Below are 19031 nucleotides of genomic sequence, written 5' to 3'. Positions count from 1 at the left end.
TGAAGTTGTTGATTATTTAACCCGAAGCAGACGAGGTCGTCTATGGCTGTTTTATTTTTTCATTTCTGCAGTTACCAACTCTACTGGATGGAACAATATATGGACATCTTGTTATTGAAGCGTTGCATGCACTGCAGTGTTAATTTTCTCTTGACACTTTTATAGTACACTTAATAGTATTAATATCCAAGGACGTTATTCCACCCGACGCGACACTCAGGTGGATAAGCAGGTTGGCCACAAAGCGGATTTGATGGAGTTTACCAGCTGGGTTGTTGTGGACATTGACCCGCGCGAACATGTGATTATCTGAGATCAAACTGGAAAACATAAAACGCCTAACGTGGATATTCAAGATATTGTTGCTGCAGGCTGCCTTTGCAAAGAAGCTGGCTGAAATTAATGAAATCGGGTGAATCAAAGACTTTGGTGTTATTGGAATTTATCAAAAACTTTGCTGACAGAAATACGAAACCAAAAATAAAAAGTCTGGGGATGAAATGAGAAGAGACTTTATTATAAGAGAAACTGAATTGAACTGATGCAAGAACCTGTCGATAATGACGATGCTGCAAAAAACAATATGTGGATATAAAATTCAGTGATATAAAGGTCAAGATTGGCATCAGTAAACTGACAAATAAATTTGTAAGGATTGTTGATGGAGTGCTCTCTGACATATTGACTGTAACAAATGTAAATATCAATGGGTTCCATCCCAGTGGTGCTAATTATAGATCTGGATATTATTTATTTATCGTGAACACATCTGCTACCACATGGGAGATATTATCATTCAGTTAGTAGATCAAAGACAATCACTGGACACTCCTAATGCCTGAAGACCATAGAAATACTCTGTTTAGGTTACATTCTATTGACAACTCCTTAATAACTTGCTTGGTCACAGGATCGTTTAAGAATAATAAGGACTAAAAAATAGATACGTGTGGGATAAATAAGAATGAAGTGTTTTGGTGTTTGTCTTTATTATTACGTATATGTGATGGATTTTGACCCAGGCCATGAGGTGGAATTTAACGATGGGTGTTGAATTGGCTAACGTTAATAGTGGTTTTGTTCCACTTTTTGATGCATATCTACCTGAAAATAGCGTTAACCAACTCTCGTATGCACTGAAATATGTTTATGAGGGTCAAATATAAGTCATTATTTGGGACCACCTTACTGTCATAATACCAACTCAATGCCAGCATGGAATCATTGCATTAGCACATGAAAACACGCAGTTGCGGATTAAAAAAGCCAAGCATGAAAACATGCAGGGACTGCTTCTACAAGGATGAAGTGGAATTCACAGTCAAATCCATTTCGGTTGCATCATCCGTTGATTATGTTGTACCAACACTGAGCTCAAGCAAAAGGAGAAAAATCTAGACTAACAGTCTAACAAGGACATATTTACTCGATCAACAGTGTTTAGACTAAGATAAGAACAATAGTTTCAGACACTATTCAGTGACGTAATTGGTTTGTTTCTGTATGAAAATGGTACTAGGTCACCAGGACGAACAATAGCTGGAGACAAATATTCCTCGGGTAGATTTTCTAAATTTTTTTACACTTTTCCCAGTGAAAAATAACAATTAGCGTAACTTGCATGTGCGTCTTGTACCTGAGCAAGGCAACATTTTCGAGCATTTATTCTTCACTATCACTTATTAGTAGTAGAACTATGATAGACCATAGCTGTTACTAAAGTGAAAAAATAATCGAAGCGGAACAACTGTGAGATACAATCGCCAAGAAAACCGCATTGCTTATGAAATAAAAGCGCACGTGTGTCGTTGTAGATGCTATTTGTTGTTGCTGTTGTAGGATTTAATGCCATTTTTCAGCACAAGATAGTCTATACATGACAGCCAGTATAACTGGTAGAGGGGGGCCCCGAGTGGCCGAGTGGTCTAAAGCGCTCACCGTTCCGGATCACTGCCATCTCACCTCTATCTGCGTGGGTTCGAGTCCAAGGCTCGGCTAGCGTGGGTACGTGGGAAAGCCTGCCAGTAGCTTCTCGTGGGTCGGTGGTTCTTCCCTGGGTTTTCCCGGGTTCTTCCTCTACCAGTTATACTGGCCGCCATGTATAGCCTATCTTGTGCTAAAAAATGGCATTAAACCCTAGAACAACAACAACAACAATAACTGGTAGAGGAAGAACCCTGGAAAACCCCGGAAAGAACCACCTACACACGAGAAGCTACTGGCAAGCTTTCTTTCGCACCCGCGTTAGCCGATCCAGAGACTCGAATCCACGCAGATAGAGGTGAGATGGCAGTGATCCGGAACTGTGAGGACTTTAGACTCTTCGGGGCCCCCAGTGCTATTTGCAGAATCGTCGTGGCAACTACCGCTGGCATTGGTTTGGCGGAATTCACGACAACAATTATAGACACACCAATTGGAATTGTTGGAGACATATCAATAATAATCGGTGTGACTGATGTCGTTGGTAGAATAATTAGGAAAAAATTGACCTTACGCCAGAAGGTAGATCGCTCCGCCTACCGAATACGTGACTTGACAACCTCTTAACCTCCGACAAACATTCTGTGAAAATGGCGGCGTGATAACATTAAAAGATATATCAGACGATATTGGTGAGCAATATTTGCCATATGAAACAACATTGAGACAGAGATAGAAAGCGAGAGCATTTATCCATCGCTTGCACTTCTCTAAGTTACGTCGGTATGTGGAGAACTCGCCCCAGAGTGGTTGGAAAAGTCGCCCAGTTGGTTGGAGACGTCATCCCAAAACTTTTCACCCAAATAACCTTTTATAACAGAATTAAGTCATATTTTACGTGATTTATATATATATATATATATATATATATATATATATATATATATATATATATATATATATATATATATATATACTAAAGAGATATTAATTAAATTAAAGCAATATCATAGTAATATTTCTAAGGACGAAATTAAGTCTGTATATTATCTAATGAATGCCGACAGTATAGTGATTAAAAAGGATGATAAGTCAAATATTATTATTGTGAATCAAGATGATTATGTTAAAGAAGTCGAACGTCAATTAGAAATTAAATAAAAAATTTCAACATGCATTAATGAGATCGCTAAAAATATTAATTCCGAATATGAGGAATTTAATATTTTCCCTCTTAACATACGTACACCTCAAAAGTAATTCCGTATATGAGGAATTTGATACTTTCCCTCTTAACATACGTACACCTCAATTCTACCTATTACCCAAAACTCATACAAATCCTGACCATAATTTACCTTTAAATTTTCTAGGACGACCCGTTATATCAGGTTGTAATTCATATACTGAAAACCTATCCAAATTTAGTGATAGTGTTTCACAACCTTTAATGCGATCGCTTCTTTCATACATTAAATATACAACTACTTTCATGAACAAGTCGAAGTCTATTCCACATCTATCTGATAATTTCAATCTTGGTATCATTAGATGTAACATCACTATACACCAACATTCCGCATGCAGATGGTATTGAAGCGTGCAAATATTGTCTTGATAATAATCCTAATAATAGCACACTATCGAGCGAAAATATTTGTAAAATAATACAAACTTATCCAAGAAAATAATTATTTTCAATTTAATAATATGAATTACATACAGATAATGGGTATTAATATGAATATACTCTTCCCTTTAATGGGTGAGTTAGAAAAGGATTTTATTCAAAACGAAAAGTTTAATCCATCTCTTTTGGTCCAGCTTTTTAGATGACATATTTATGATCTGGAAGCATTCAACTGAAGAAATGAAAAAAATTATCGATCGCTTAAATCATTTTCACCCGACGATTAAATTTACTTATACTGCATCTAGTACGCATGTTTCATTTTTAGATGTAAATGTAATAAAAAATATTGATAACACTTTCTCTACAAATATTATTAAAATGCATTTAATGATTTGAAGAGCAGAGCAAAAGGGACAGATAACACTTATTTTTCGTTAAGTACAGAAGCGGAGTTGATCAAATGGAAAAGTTGAAAAATTGCAAATTTTATAAATTTAATAAGTTATTAAGTTGAAGATAAACAACAATAAATAAAGCCTTAACCATGTGGCGACATATCAAAATTACTATATATGATCCTAGGGGCGACTTCTCCGAACCGTTGAGAAATTTGTAAATATATACAATAGCCGAGTCGATATCGACAGAAGCAGCTTGTCGGAGGAAAATGGCGGACGTAAACAGTGCATGCAGGTGTGTATAATAGCACTCGCTGATTGGTCAAGCGAGCAGAATGATTGACAACTGGCGATAGGTCAATTACATTCACGAATACATGTGTATTCGGAACATCTCATGGCAGTACAAAGTAGTCAGTACGATTAATAAACTCGACTCATTGGCTATCGAGGATGAAATAATTCGAAATCGTCTTTGTGGAAATGGAAAACCATCGACGACTTGGTGCAAGCCCAAAAAGGTGATTGATGTACAGACTGAAAATCGAGTAACTTTTTAGTTTTGTCAGTGAATAATAACCAGTCAGCCATCATGTTTATAAATGCATTGGTCTGGCTGCGACATCTCTTTAGTAACTTCGCGTGAGACTCACCGCATGTTACAATCGCGATAAGCTCACCGTGGGTTCACGAATGTAAATTACAATCATTACCCTTTAAAGTAAAGTAATGGGGTATTGAAGGCTTTGACCTATATAAGTAACAGAAAATTCGAAAACCCATAATGAGGCTACTGACCTAAACCCAAAAAGTTTTTGGAAATTGAAAACTAGGTCACATTCATTTACTTTTGGTAATGTGTGCGTTATATTCTGAAGCACATCTACATAAAAGTTACATGGCTTTGGTACTTGCAATGCCTGAGAAACTGACCGAAACACAAAACGTGATTAAGGTGTGACATAGATTTATGTATAGACATGGGCAGTACTATACGACTTAATCGTGGTGGGACATAAACATTAGTTAATTAAATGGAAGGATGACCATTACTTTTGCACACGATGGCACTGAAATTGAACCTACCAGTCAAAACACTAAAATTGCATAGTATGATGTCCCTGATAACTTTATTAACAAATCAATTTATACATGCTAAGATGTGTGTTTACATTTTTGAACAAACATATTCACAATCAGCCAAATTCTCATTTACTAATTTGGCTGTTAATGTTGCACATTTTGATAAAAATCCATATACTGTATGTGACTGGCTGCAATTCAGATCCCATTGACGGTGTGACGTTTCCTGTAGTAAATGAAGAAGAAATAAGTCAATTATGTCCAAAAATTAACAAGCGAAAAATCTTTCAGTTATCAATTTAATGTTTGCAAGTTAAAGTTGTCGATAAAAATGTATTCTATCCAATCTGTTCATGACACAAAGAAAATCCTTAAAAAAACATATAGTTTCAATACTTTTAGAAAATTTAGATTGTCCTTACATTCATCACGTTATATTCCCTCGTAAACAAGTAGAGTTTATACTAATTTAACTCTAAAAATCTATTGGAGGAGATTTTAACATTCTACATTGACATAATGCATATTTTCCTGTTTTACATTAGTCTGTAAAGGGGGACAAAATTGTCGTACTTTGAGATCCAGCCACCACGGGACTACTTTTTTGGGGCATCTTTAGGAGCATCACGTGGACACTTGCATCTTTTATCTTGAGGAACGTCCTTCAGAGCCTGTTCTATATGCTTGCCACAGCCTGAAGTAAGAACAATGTTATATGCAGCTCAAAACAAGCTCGTTAAAGTCACACAAAAAGTAAGATCTATCTTACCCTTTTCTCTGATAGCATTGGTCTTTTTTCCTTTATTTTTCTATTTTAAAAGATAAACCAAATAAAATAAGGAACCTTAAGGTGTTCCAAAAATTAGTCACTTTGTTAACACGTTTCCTGCAAATGTTGATTAATATGTCCTTGTTCCCTGAACAAAACAATGACATCATTTTCCTGTTTTCCCCCTAAGGCCTCAGAGAAAGAAATAGCAATACATGCGATCATTAATAACTTGTAATGCAGACTTAAATAATTTTGGCAATAATCAAATATCTTTTTGAGCAACCTTGATCTTCGTTGATGGTATCGAGGTAACTGAATTGACTAGAGAGAAGGAAGAATAAGAATTTTAAGATGGTGTCCATATTTGAGATCAGATCGGCACCATTTTGATTCAGGACCAGCTAGATATGATACTAAGAAAAACACGTCATTATGAGTTTGCATTTAGGAGGAGTAACAATAAACGTATTTTCAAGATGTCTGTCATGATGACTATACTGGATATTTTTTTTTTGTACCGACACAACGTCATACAAGGTTTTCTGGTGAAAACTCCATTTTCCATTTGGGAGTAGCAAAAGGAATTTCAAGACTGTCTCTGTGGATGCCATACTGGGTATTAGAATGGTGTCATTTTAATTTATGACTAATCAGACACTATAAGAAGTTTTCTTTATTTAATATCAACTAAATCTTTTAATGAGTCTTATGATGCTGATATAACTTTCTATTCCTGAAAAGTATGTCGAATAAAGCAAAAACAAATAAAACCTTAACCAAGAATGTACATGTTTGTAGAAAATTTGCTCTCTCCTTATAGGGGTAGGTGCTTTGAAACTCGCTGCACACTGTTACGTTGGGCCTATGAAGAAAGAATCACTGCGAAGCTGTATGTAATCTATCAATCGGTAAAGTCTTGGGCCTTTCCGGCAACGATACAAAACACCTCCAAAATGTTTGTTGTAATTCGTCCTTCGAGTTCGAAGATAATCATGACATCACTAACTAGTTTGGTCTCTGTGAGTACTCGACCAGGTCAGTTTGTGCTCTGAAATGTTTGTGACACACTAGGCATAAGATGCCGCACAGGGATTGTTTGATTAATACATGAAGTATTGCAGTACTGAAATTCTGGCTGCTCGCGCTTCTTCAATGCCTCTGCAATTCTCCTCCGTTTAAAGTCTGCAGCTCCAGTATGAAAGAGACTGCGCAAGATTCTGTATGAGATCTTCCCAAGACTCAAGGTCAATGTTTAAGTGTTTCAAGGGTGACTTGAGTGAACCTTTGAAGCGTTTCTTCTCACCATCCTCAGACCGCTTTCCCACATTCAGTTCGCTACTTAAGTTCTGTGGTAGTCGTTCTTCTGGCAATCTGGTGAAGTGGTTTGTCCATCTCAGCTGTGATTTCATCAGCAGACTGTCGATATTTGGAATATATGCCCATGGGAGAACTTCAGTGTCAGGGACCCTGTTCTGTCATAGTATCTTCATCAGTCTCCCCAGGCAGCCCATGGAGATATGGTTCAGTTTCTTGGCATGGCGTCTGTACACCGTCCTGGATTTGGAAGCATACGCAGGGTCGGCAACACAATGGCTTTGCAGAACTGAAGTTCTATTTGCAGGCTGATGCCTCTGCGCTCATACAGAAATTTTCCACCGTATCCTTGGAAATTGCGAGCAATGACTGTCGCTTATCGAGGACTGTTTCCGTAGTGGTGGATTTCCTCTTCACCCCATGTGTCGTCGGTAGAGTATAAAATTCATTTGCAAAATCAGCAAGAGTACTAGCACCCCAAAAGATAATTTCCCGTCCTTCTGAGCTCTTACTACAATTTGGACAATTAAAAGCTGCATATACTTGTCATAATCACTATGAATTACAAAAACCTAGGGGTCTGAATACCAACATTGTGCGAACATTATTCATATTCTTGTTCTGAATGCCCTTTAATCCTTCCCTCGAGTTCATGGTCATATTTTTAATGCAACATTGATGACTGAAACCTATGATTTAGTCACAAAAACGGTATCATCTTCTCTTTCCAGACAAACGTGTGACTTTGGTTTTTCGTTTCAACAAGATGGCCAAACTCTCCATCATTGAAGCAATTTTCTGTTGTTGTTGCTGTGATTGTTTCATGTAATGTTATTCGTAACAAGTTTGAATGACAAAAAATTGATAGCAATTTGAGCAACGAACTCTTTCCTGTCCTTCAGAAATGCAAGGTCTGGAAGTTAAGCAACCACGACATCTCTCTCCACAATGAATATGTTGTTCCTTATTGGCAAATCCTTGGTCACATTTCTCGCAGTATTAACTATATCCGAGACATCGTGTGATACTTGTAATGACATCGAAATGCTCCTGATGATCATAAATGTGAATGTACTTTCTCCCCGGTTAATCTGGTTCTACGAGCACGCCAGCTCCGCGAAATACGTCAGAATATACTTTCAACGTATAATGAAGTACCATAGCGTCTTGAACTTTCTGCATTTCAGAAACTCCACACACATTCTCTTTAGAAGTAATTGCTTGCTGAAAAAGAATGTCCGCTTTTAATTGTTGTTTTCTGTCCGATTTTCGAATCATCTCCCATGATAGTTTCCATTCCGCTGTCTCAATTATATCGGTATAAGTTCGAACCGCTACGTTGGCATGGGCAAAAAACATTTGGCCTTGGTCTTTGTTCATTTGGACGATAATTCATTTGGTACCGCGAAGCTCACTTAAACATTTCTGCGTTGACTGCTACCTCTGGGGAGTGGAACGAGTCACGAGAAGTGTGGCTTTCCTAAAGGACATGTAAAACTCGTCATTAGATTGTTGGGCATTGAATTTGAAAGGCCAATTCTGCCAGCGCATTAACCTCAATCCAGACAGAACTTCGAATTGTTATAATTGAAAGATAGTCTCAAGTGATCGTCACCTTTATCTTGGCACTATCGGGTCGTCTCTTATAATGAATCGCATAAATCTGAAATGAAAGCCCCTGCTTAATCTGGTGGAATTAGAGACTTTGAATCTTTAAATTTATCCATGAACGTGTATACTGTCGTTTGATTTCAGGAAGACACTACCCCGTAATTGCGTTTCTCGAAAGTGAAAAAGTGAAAATAATCTTAAGGAGCTACAAAACGAGTTTTTTTCTTGACTGATCTGAACTCTCGCTCCCTCACAATGTTGTTGTCGTCGTGTCTTGGCTTCTTTTGGCTTCTCCTTACAAGGTGTGATTGTTTCACACACACACACACACACACACACACTCTCCCTCCCTCTCTCTCTCTCTCTCTCTCAATAGAGCTTCTCACCACAAGAGAACAAATTCATTCAGCTTTCAGTATGTGATGAAGGAAGAGTTACAGCAGAGAGCACATGCTGTCAGAGATTTACAGAAAATCATTCAAAACTATACTTCCAATAAGAGCAAGTATCGTTGGCTTTGTTTTGAATAACAAGAAGAATTTTTTTTTTAAATGAAATTTGACATCATTAGTTGTAAATGTTTTAAACCTTATCCACAGTCAAACCCTACTCCTGGTCTTGCGGTTGATGCCTTGATGATGGTATTAATAACTTCTGTTGGCGTCTCAGTGGGGAGAGAGTTGATGCAGTGATAGAAGGTTTAGATGGTTTGGATCGTAAAGGTCTCTTTCTCTTGGGAGTCTCTTTCTCTTGGGATGAGCTAAGGAAGTCTGATACATTTCTCTCGGGTGCTTTAACTCCGCTAACATTCCTTGTAACAAACTCATCGTTTGCTAACATTCTCTTCATTCTGTTCACTTTTAAATGTTTTTCCTTTGTCTTCTTTTCTCCAAGTTCTTGTTGTTGTTTCTACTGTTGTTGAACAAATACATTTTCTTCTTTCTGATGATGCACCACTCCGATGACCTAGTGGTTATAGCGTCCGCCTCGGAAACGGGAGGTCGTGGGTTCGAACCCTGGCCGAGTCATGCCAAAGACTTACAAATATAATACTAACAGCTGCCTCGCTTGGCGCTCAGCATTAATAGGTTATTGTTAGGACTGGTTGGCCTGGTGTCAGGATAATGTGACTGGGTGGGACATTATACTACATGTCTGCGACATGATGCCCCAGTGCTAGACATCACTGTAAAACTGCCACACTGCAGACATCGTAGCGATATGACTGAAAAATTGTTAATGGCTACGTTAAAAATTCTAATCACACACACACAAACACACACACACACACACACTCCTTCTGACATTGCAAAAAAAATATTCAATTCTTATTCTGTTTCTTTTCGAAATCATGATACACTGGTAACACTGGTCAACAGTGAAATCATTACTGACTTGAAAAGGCCCTAATCTGTAGTATTTTGGTGTGCCGAACACGAATATAACCGTGAAAAATTTGTATTGGCTCTCGTTTTGAAGATATTCATATACCTCATTTTCTATGTTTCACTGTGTAAATTTCTCCAGTAGGACTGCAGCAACATCCGGAATAATGATGTAACATTGCATAATACCATCATGCTCACATCATCCACAGTTGATTGCATCATTTTCTGATGCAATGCAATACTAATGCCATGCGGCTGCTGAAGTAAGTTGACGTCAGCAGTGTACTATACATGTGTAGGCCTATTATACTAATGCCAGGCGGCTGCTGAAGCTGACGTAAGCAGTGTACTATATAAAGCCCAATCAGATAGGTTCAGCATTTAAAATATTTTAGACGTTGTGCGAGACAGTTCAAGCTACTGTTACATAAAACTTATTATTTTATCCATTTACGTACAATAAAGAACAGTAATGCCTCGAAAGTGTGTTAATACCGCGGACAATTTTTGCTATATTTGTGGGGAAGTGACATTTGCCAACCAGAAGAAAAGTATCAATTCTCAAGTGAAGAAGGCATATCATCTTTACTTCGGATGCAAGGTTGGTGACCAAGACAAGCCTTGGGCTCCGCATATATGCTGTGCTACATGTACAACACAGCTTTCACAGTGGTTGAATTGCAAAAGGTCATCAATGCCGTTTGCAGTCCCAATGGTGTGGAGAGAGCCAAGCAACCACCTAAATGACTGTTACTTCTGCTTGGTTCCTCCTCTTTCCGGCGGAATAACGAAGCGAAAGAAGTCGAGAATAGTCTACCCAAACATTCCGTCTGCATTGAGACCAGTTCCACATGGTGAGGGACTTCCTATTCCAGAACCTCCAGCAGAATATTCTCTTGATTCATCTGACGAAGACAAAGGTGAGTCGACCTGTTCTTCTCCTGGTCCAACAGCATGCAGTGATCCAGATTTTCACTGTGGTGCATCATCAACCCCACACAGAATAACACAGGAAGAACTAAATGACCTGATTCGTGATTTGGACTTATCAAAGAACAAGGCAGAATTGCTAGGATCAAGACTCCAACAATGGAATCTTCTAGAAGAAGATGTCACAATTACTGCATATCGAAAGCGCCACCAGCAATTGGAGCCTTTCTTCAGAAAGGAAAGTAATCTGATATTCTGTTCCGATATTGAGGGCCTCATGAATGCTTTAAAAATCACTCATGACCCACAAGAATGGAGACTATTTGTGGACTCTTCGAAACTGAGTCTCAAGGCTGTGCTTTTGCACAATGGAAACATTCTTCCATCTATTCCAGTAGCGTATGCTGTCCACATGAAAGAGACATACGATAACTTAAGGCAGCTACTGAATTCCATTGAGTATAACAAGTACAGCTGGCACCTCTGTGGTGATTTGAAGGTAGTTGCCCTTTTAATGGGACTGCAGCAAGGATATACAAAATACATGTGTTTCTTATGCGAGTGGGATAGTCGAGCAAGGGAAATGCACTACATGAGGAAGGAATGGACTCACAGGCAGAATGTAGCCATTGGAGAGAAGAATATCCAACACCCAGCTCTGGTTGAGGCTCAGAAAATCTTGCTACCACCCCTTCACATCAAACTAGGTTTGATGAAGAACTTCGTGAAAGCCATTGACCGGACTTTGCCAGCATTCCGATACCTGCATGAAAAATTCCCTCGACTCAGCGAAGCAAAGATTAAAGAGGGAGTTTTTGTGGGTCCTCAGATTCGAGAGCTTTTCAAAGATGACCGGTTCAACAACTTGCTGGAAGGTGACGCGAAACAAGCATGGAATGCTTTTCGCCTAGTTTCTACAAACTTCCTCGGAAATGTTAGGGCAGAAAACTATAAGGAACTAGTAGAAGACATGTTGATGAAGTATAAGAAACTTGGCTGCAATATGTCTCTAAAGATTCACTTCCTTCATTTCCATTTGGATTTCTTTCCTAGCAACTGTGGTATTGTTAGTGATGAACACGGCGAACGTTTTCATCAAGATATCGCAACAATGGAACAAAGATACCAGGGAAAATGGTCCACTACAATGCTGGCTGACTACTGCTGGACACTCCTCAGAGATGCTCCCGAACAGCTGTACAAGAGACAGGCGAAGAAATCTAAGATGTAGTCAATGACTTGATTTTTTATAGGTAGGCTATTACAGTTGACCTTTTACTATTGGAATGCATTTCGTTATGTAAACATTAATTTCTTGCAGATTACAAAAAAACTAGAGCCAATTTTGAAATTTGACTGTCATATTCGTGTTCAGCACATAAAAATTGATAAGAATTGACTAATTTTATTTCAGTAACATGACTTTTGTAAAAATTTGTTGTCCAGTGTAATGACAGAAATGGAGATGAAGGTTATAATACCAATGCACGTAAATTACTGTGGAACCAATATGAAATCTGCCAAAGCTAAATTGCTTCCTTTGTTGTTTTTGTTTTGTTTGCTGCAGCCACGTTTTAGTCCGCACCAGTTTGTTCAAATCATGCTGTTGCATATCCTCTTTTCATCCTTCTTTCTATGATTTGCTTGCTGCTTTGAGTATTTCACCATTATGTTTAGAGTGTTGGTCTTTTCTTAGGGTCTGTTGTGTTCCACATTTTATTTGTTGAGTGTGGTCAATTCGGGTACTTTTTAGGCATAGCTATTTAGGTGGTGAAGATGTGTAAAAATGCTACCAAATCATTAACTGACTTCACAGAATTGTACCAATGGTTACAAAAAATATACCATGCTCGAGTAGGCGGATCCCCAGAATGTGCAATATGTCGCCGATATTTTTAAGATTTTGCTGAGTTTCGATCGTGTAACATACTTATCCAATGATTTCGATATCTGTTTCCACGGAAGTCTCAGCAAAAAAGTAATTTCCGTTATGCACACGATTTGTGCAGTTTGCCGCTTGTTTCTAAATACCGACACATTATTTAATCATAGTAATTTTGTTAGCCTTTCTAAGAAGCTTTGAGGATGAAAGATGAGAAAAACAGTGCTGCTCTACAATCTATTTTAAGTATGTAATATTTGCATTAAGATCGTACACAAGGATCCAGTGCATGACTCATCCTTGCATGGACTGTACACAAAGAATTAATTTGTGCAAAGACGCCAAATGAAAACATTGATAAGGGACAGCGAATACCTCTCTTAAATATTCAAAATATTCAAAATTGTCAAATTACATCACTGTTTAAAGACAAATACATGCTTGAGCGGTTTAATGTCTCCATTCACATCCAGCATTTCAGAGTTTATTTTATGTAAATTGGGAAACGTACTAAATTATGTTCGTGTGCATGATGATGAGCCAACATACCATATTTAATCAGCAGTCATATAAAAGGGCCGAGTTTATATGTACGTACAAATATCACAAATGAAACATCAAAGCAAAACAGAGGAACCATGTCATAAATCTAGATTACACGGCCTGCTAGCAATCGATATTAAGTGATCAAAAAATGAGTGTATTTTACTGTGAACATTTAATGTTTTCCAAGAACCATGTTCTCGTGTCAGCATTAATGTATTCCTTTCATGCTGATAGTTGGATTTTAACGTCACTTTATACACATTATAGGCAATATCATTCCAAGGAAATGGCAGCTTTTACCAAGAACACACCATGGATGCTGACCCGGACTAAGATGAGCAGGTATAGAACCAACGACCTTCACCTTACGAGTCCGCCTCTCTACTTAGTTACTACGACTACGCTCTTACACGCAGCAAGTACGCGTGTTTGGTGTGTGGGTAATGGTGGGTTATTGGTATCTTCAAGCCACACCCCAAATTCTTTCTACACGAAAGCTAATATAAATGAATAAATATTAGTGTTCAAATTGAATCTTGAGATCCAAATTAAATTGAAACTTTTTCCTGCTGAATAACACTGTGCCTCTAAAACACGTTTAATAACTCATCATATTACCCTATAAGTAGTTATAACAAATAATTACCAGGCAACATTTTAAATATTTACTTGACTTAATCTTTGTGTGACCAATATTATGAACATGTCTTTGTCATCCTCCTCATCATAATCTAGTCAATTATGGTATTAACTGAAACGTTATAAATTTTCTTTTCTTATGCGCCATTTATAAAAAAACAAAAGAAAAATGCGTACCCATGTCGATTCACCCATACACACACACACTTTAGTTTTCTGGGTGAGTGTATGTTATAACGTGCAATTCAAGCGTTTTCTTTTTTTAAATCGCTGCGTCCATTCATGACATGTATCATTATAAATTACAACTCTTTTTATACATTAAACTCTGTTATTGACGTTTATGTCATTATTACAATCACCGGATTATAACAGGATTTACAGTAGTTACAAAACTTTGTTCACTGATGATTGTTTCCAGAAGAGTACAGAATTCTGCTGATAAACTTGAGACAATGAGATATAATCTGGTTTAAATGAGACATACACAGATAGACAGACAGGACGAGAGAGAGAGAGAGAGAGAGAGAGAGAGATTACCTGTCCATGTTGGTTTGTTACATTTAAGGCAAGTTGTTTTGGAACACATTCTAGTTTCGAACTACAAAAACCAAGATATGATGGTACGCGAGTATCGATTATAAGCGTCTCAACAACGATTGTGGGTTGAAATTAGAAAACAATTTACGCAATATTGATACAGTGTTTAAAGGTGAGGACACAGTCCGACACGGGTACATTGGTATGATAGGCTAAATCATGCAGGTCTCGAGTTAAGATGGTTGCCAACAATTTGTTTTGCACCAAATACAGTTATCAAAGATAACATGTCCACTGTACAGGAAGCTGTACATTAATGGTTGGTGGTGAACGCGCGGCTCTCAACGATTGCGGTTTTTTGAAGATAAAAAAGGAAAATTTAGATATTTGAGTTTCATAACATGCTTTATGATTGGTTTAACAGATACAATACAACAATACAAGCATGATTATTGTCACTATATATATATATATATATATATATATATATATATATATATATATATATATATATATATATAAAATACCGCTCCGGTGGCCTTGTGGATAGAGCGGTCCGCCTCGGAAGCGGGAGGTCGTGGGTTCGATCCCCGGCCGAGTCATACCAAAGACCTTTAAAATATATATATAAAGTATATATAACCCTAGTAGTATATGGGGCCACCCTAGCGACAATGGGAATTAGCATTACAGAACCCCTTGGGCCACTCTAGCGACAAGGGAAATTTAACATGGAGAAAAACCCTGGATCACTCTAGCGACAAGGGGAATTGAACATGGAAATTGAACATGGGAATGTCACCTGGGGATCAGTGGGAATTAAACATTGGTAACGTCATAGGTTTATAGGGTCAAAACCTTTTATAGGGTGAAATGTATTTGTAGGGACAAAGGGTTGATAGGGACAAACATAGACATACAGAAACAAACAAATACACATTCAAACACACAGAAAAGAGGACAGAAATATTCTAAAGAAAGACTCACAGATAGAATAGAGACTCGATAAAGAAAAGTCTGTTGTATGGGTTCAAAACATTTATTCAGGTACATATATACATGGGCTCTCTGGCCTGTGCTTTGGTCTAAGCACTATCCATTAAATACATAAACATTTGAACATAAAAGAAACATATTTACGAGTTGTTTAGTTATTGACTCTAGTAAACTAATGTTTAAAATTAACGTTCACTCCTTTCTAAAATCACTTCATATGCAACGAATTTACATTAAATGTTCGTTTATAAGAAAAAGTTAAAACAAAACAAGTAACAAACAATCAAATAAGAGAAAGTTCGTGTTTGTCTCTCTATCCGTTACACACGTTGTTTAAAATCTGGTCAGCTACCACTTGTGTCCCAGCATAGATGTTTCCGATCTCGTATTCCCTGTCAGTCGTAAATCTGCTGTTACGTCCATCGTGCTAGGTACACTTATCAGTAAGCAGATCAAGAGCAGTGATCGTCTTCTTCCCATGGAGGTACAACATATGCCATATGAATAGTCACTTTTCCATCGGTGATGTCAAATTTTTCTCTCACCGACCGCACGTCTTCAATAGCCCTCAAAAGTTTGGAAGAAGTTATTTCTGCAGGTGTGCTAAATCCGAGACATACAGGCGAGTTCAAACTGTCGTGATACATAGATAGGCTCAAACGACCTTCATCTTTGACTTGGCAATGACATTTGAGTTCCTCTAACAGTGAGTCAAGTAGATCCGTAATGAAACCTGATACTTCCTCGGCTGGAACGTCAGACGCGAAGTCTTTAAATTTCACGTTGTAGGTGTAAGTTGTCGTTCTAAATTTTCTCGAGGTCGCTGTCTGGGTCATTTGGATGCTAAAATACTCCTTTAGGTCTATTGAATCCTTTCCCTTCTTGAACGCACTTTGCTGTGACGGTATGGTGGTGAAAGAGGTCAATGATGTTTGTTCCTTCTCTATTTTCTTCTGCGTAGAGTTATTCATCTTTCTCGTCGCTTGTCCTTGCAATGAAGTGTCGTTCTTGGAAGTCGTCCCTTTTTATACTGGGTGATATCAGCATGTCCATAAGGTAAAGTTTTGTGGTCTGGAAGTTTCACTGGTTGCATTTAGTTTGTCATGGCATTAGTACATAACAACTAAGATGTGGTATTGTATTGGTGATGTGATCGTGAGGCATAGAATCACACCCGAGTTTCTCGTTGGACTTGAGTCTTACGCTCTATACTTGCTGTTTGAAAGGATTCATTTTTGTCGATTGGTCTTGGTAGTGACAATGAACTATTGGTCTTGGACGTTGTCCATTTTTATATGCTGACCAATATTGATGTGACCGTACGGCAACGTAAAGTGATTGGGAAGTCTCACTCGCTTCTGGTACACGATTTGATAGATTTTTTCCAGGGGTCGACTGACGATGTGGTGAGTGGGTAAACGTACAATCTTGTTCGGTTGGTGAGTGGTCACTTTAAAGTTTCCATCCTCTCCCGATTGCAAGGCTTCTTTCAATACCCCAAAGTTGACCACACGACTGGTACGATAATTCAGAGTCAGTCCTTTCACTTTACACTCTGTGTGCACTTCTCCTTGTTTGTCCCGGTATTGGTAGCCGTAATTTTTAGGACCGCCACTCGCGAAACTTAGAATCTTGTCGTCGGGGTGTTCGTCTATCCAGGCTCCTAAACGGTTTTCTTCGATGTCAGGGTGTTGCTGACCCGGTCGATCGATGTAGATGCAACTGTCCGTGTCAAAGTACAGGACGCGTTCCCCTAACAGTTCTAAAGCTTCGTACAATTTTAAGCGAGCATGAGCTGTCACGTAAGCCGCAATGATGACATTTCCAAAAGGGTCGTCTTGTACAAAGTCCAGATCTTCTTCGTAATTGACCAAGATCAAATTCTCTCGAACGACGTCCACGTGTTTCATGTATTTGGTTTTGTCGTGAATCATCTGGAAGTAGCGGGAAGGTTCTGTCAAATATTCCGTCTTGGGTAAACACGGTCGTTGTGCCATTTTACCCCACAAGCAATTTAACATCACTTTGGCAAACGATCGCCTGCCTTCGTTTTTCTCGATGTGGTCTAAAGAGATGCCTTCTTGTTCATAGTATTTCTCTTTGAATTGTATTTGGTCTTCGGGAGTGTGACACCAGGAAGGATAGCCGCTGGCTTCTTGTTTCAGTTTCAAAAAGGCATCCACGTAGTCAGCGAAAATGCCTTTCTGACTGGGATCACCCTTGTGGTATTGTTGTGTCTTGGGAAAGTGGCAAATTTCGTACACTTCTAACAGTTGGTATCCCATGTCCAGAGCTTTGAACAATTCTACGCTGACCCAGGTTCCCGTCAAGGCACGTTCTTCCTGGGTGTGCTGACAAGGTTGGTCTTGGTTGCACGTTTCGGCACAAGTACGGCACAATGGAAACATCAGTTTGCCTTGACAATGGTGAGGTAAGACGGGATGGTATAGGTTCGTGGGAGGCAAAACTTTACACTTGATCAGGCCTTCGTAAAGTCGAATGTTTTTCAGGTCGATGTGTTCCGTTAACAATTGCGGGTGCCCTACAGGAAAGCGACAATATTTGCACACGTAGGGATACAGCGAACACACGTCCAAGTATTTGATTTCTTCTCCTTTCTCTTCGTCGGCTTGGTACAGCAAACAGGTGGCATTGGTCCTTCCTCCGTACAAACTATCCCTCGGGTTCAGCGGGTCCATGAACTGGTAACTTTCCACGAGGCGTTTAAACTCGGGATCGGTTTTCATACGGTGATCGTACTCGTGTTCCCACATTTCCACCACTTGGTATCCTTCCTGTTCCAACTTTAGACGCTGCTGACAAGTGTCCTGGTACAAGTCTTCCATGGTTCGTTGGAAAAACTGATTTTTAGTGCTACGATCAGGGTAACAGACGGGACATCCGTGAAATAAGCAACCGTTAAACTCGTACACGATCTTTGAGTTTTCTAAGTCCCAGCCATCTACCGAATACGTTCCGATGGTCTTTTCACCCCCTCCGTTGCGGGCATGCTGAATCCATTTGTTTTCCTTGTCGCACAAGTAATGTAACCAACGTAGGGCTTTGACCGAGTATTGACGTTTGACAAAGTTGGTCGTTTGAGGGCTGATGACAGCCACGGTGTTTTCAGGCATGAATCGTTGTCGATACACTAAGGAACACGCTTTGGCAATGGTGCAAGCTTCCTTCAAAGGATCGACCCCTCCGTGTTCCATGAACAGTTCTCGAAATTTTCCACAGCAACGCCGTAAAATGTCCACGTCGGAACGACAATACTTTAGCATTTCTTCCTGAAAGTCGAAAGGGTCCGAGGCGTGAGCCTGGTACCAAGCGTAGAAAGCTTCTCGTTGTTCGGTACGCATGTTGTCGGGGTCGT

At 38.8% G+C, this 19031-nt stretch overlaps 1 long non-coding RNA gene across 1 annotated transcript; it reads right to left on the bottom strand.

Annotated features, from left to right (window-relative positions):
* Positions 1 to 5065: 5065 nt before the first annotated feature.
* Positions 5066 to 14922, bottom strand: LOC149787579 (uncharacterized). Its single transcript, XR_016424369.1, has 3 exons — positions 14660 to 14922; positions 5611 to 5731; positions 5066 to 5263 (listed from the first exon to the last, which is right to left on the bottom strand). It is a non-coding gene; the product is annotated as an uncharacterized LOC149787579 (long non-coding RNA).
* Between the last annotated feature and the right edge of the window lie 4109 nt (positions 14923 to 19031).

The sequence above is a fragment of the Sinohyriopsis cumingii genome, chromosome 11, assembly GCF_028554795.1.
Source record: "Sinohyriopsis cumingii isolate HCF-2022 chromosome 11, ASM2855479v2, whole genome shotgun sequence".
Lineage (NCBI taxonomy): Eukaryota > Metazoa > Mollusca > Bivalvia > Unionida > Unionidae > Sinohyriopsis > Sinohyriopsis cumingii.
Note: the sequence above shows the minus strand (reverse complement) of the source record. Positions and strands in the feature narration are given on the sequence as shown.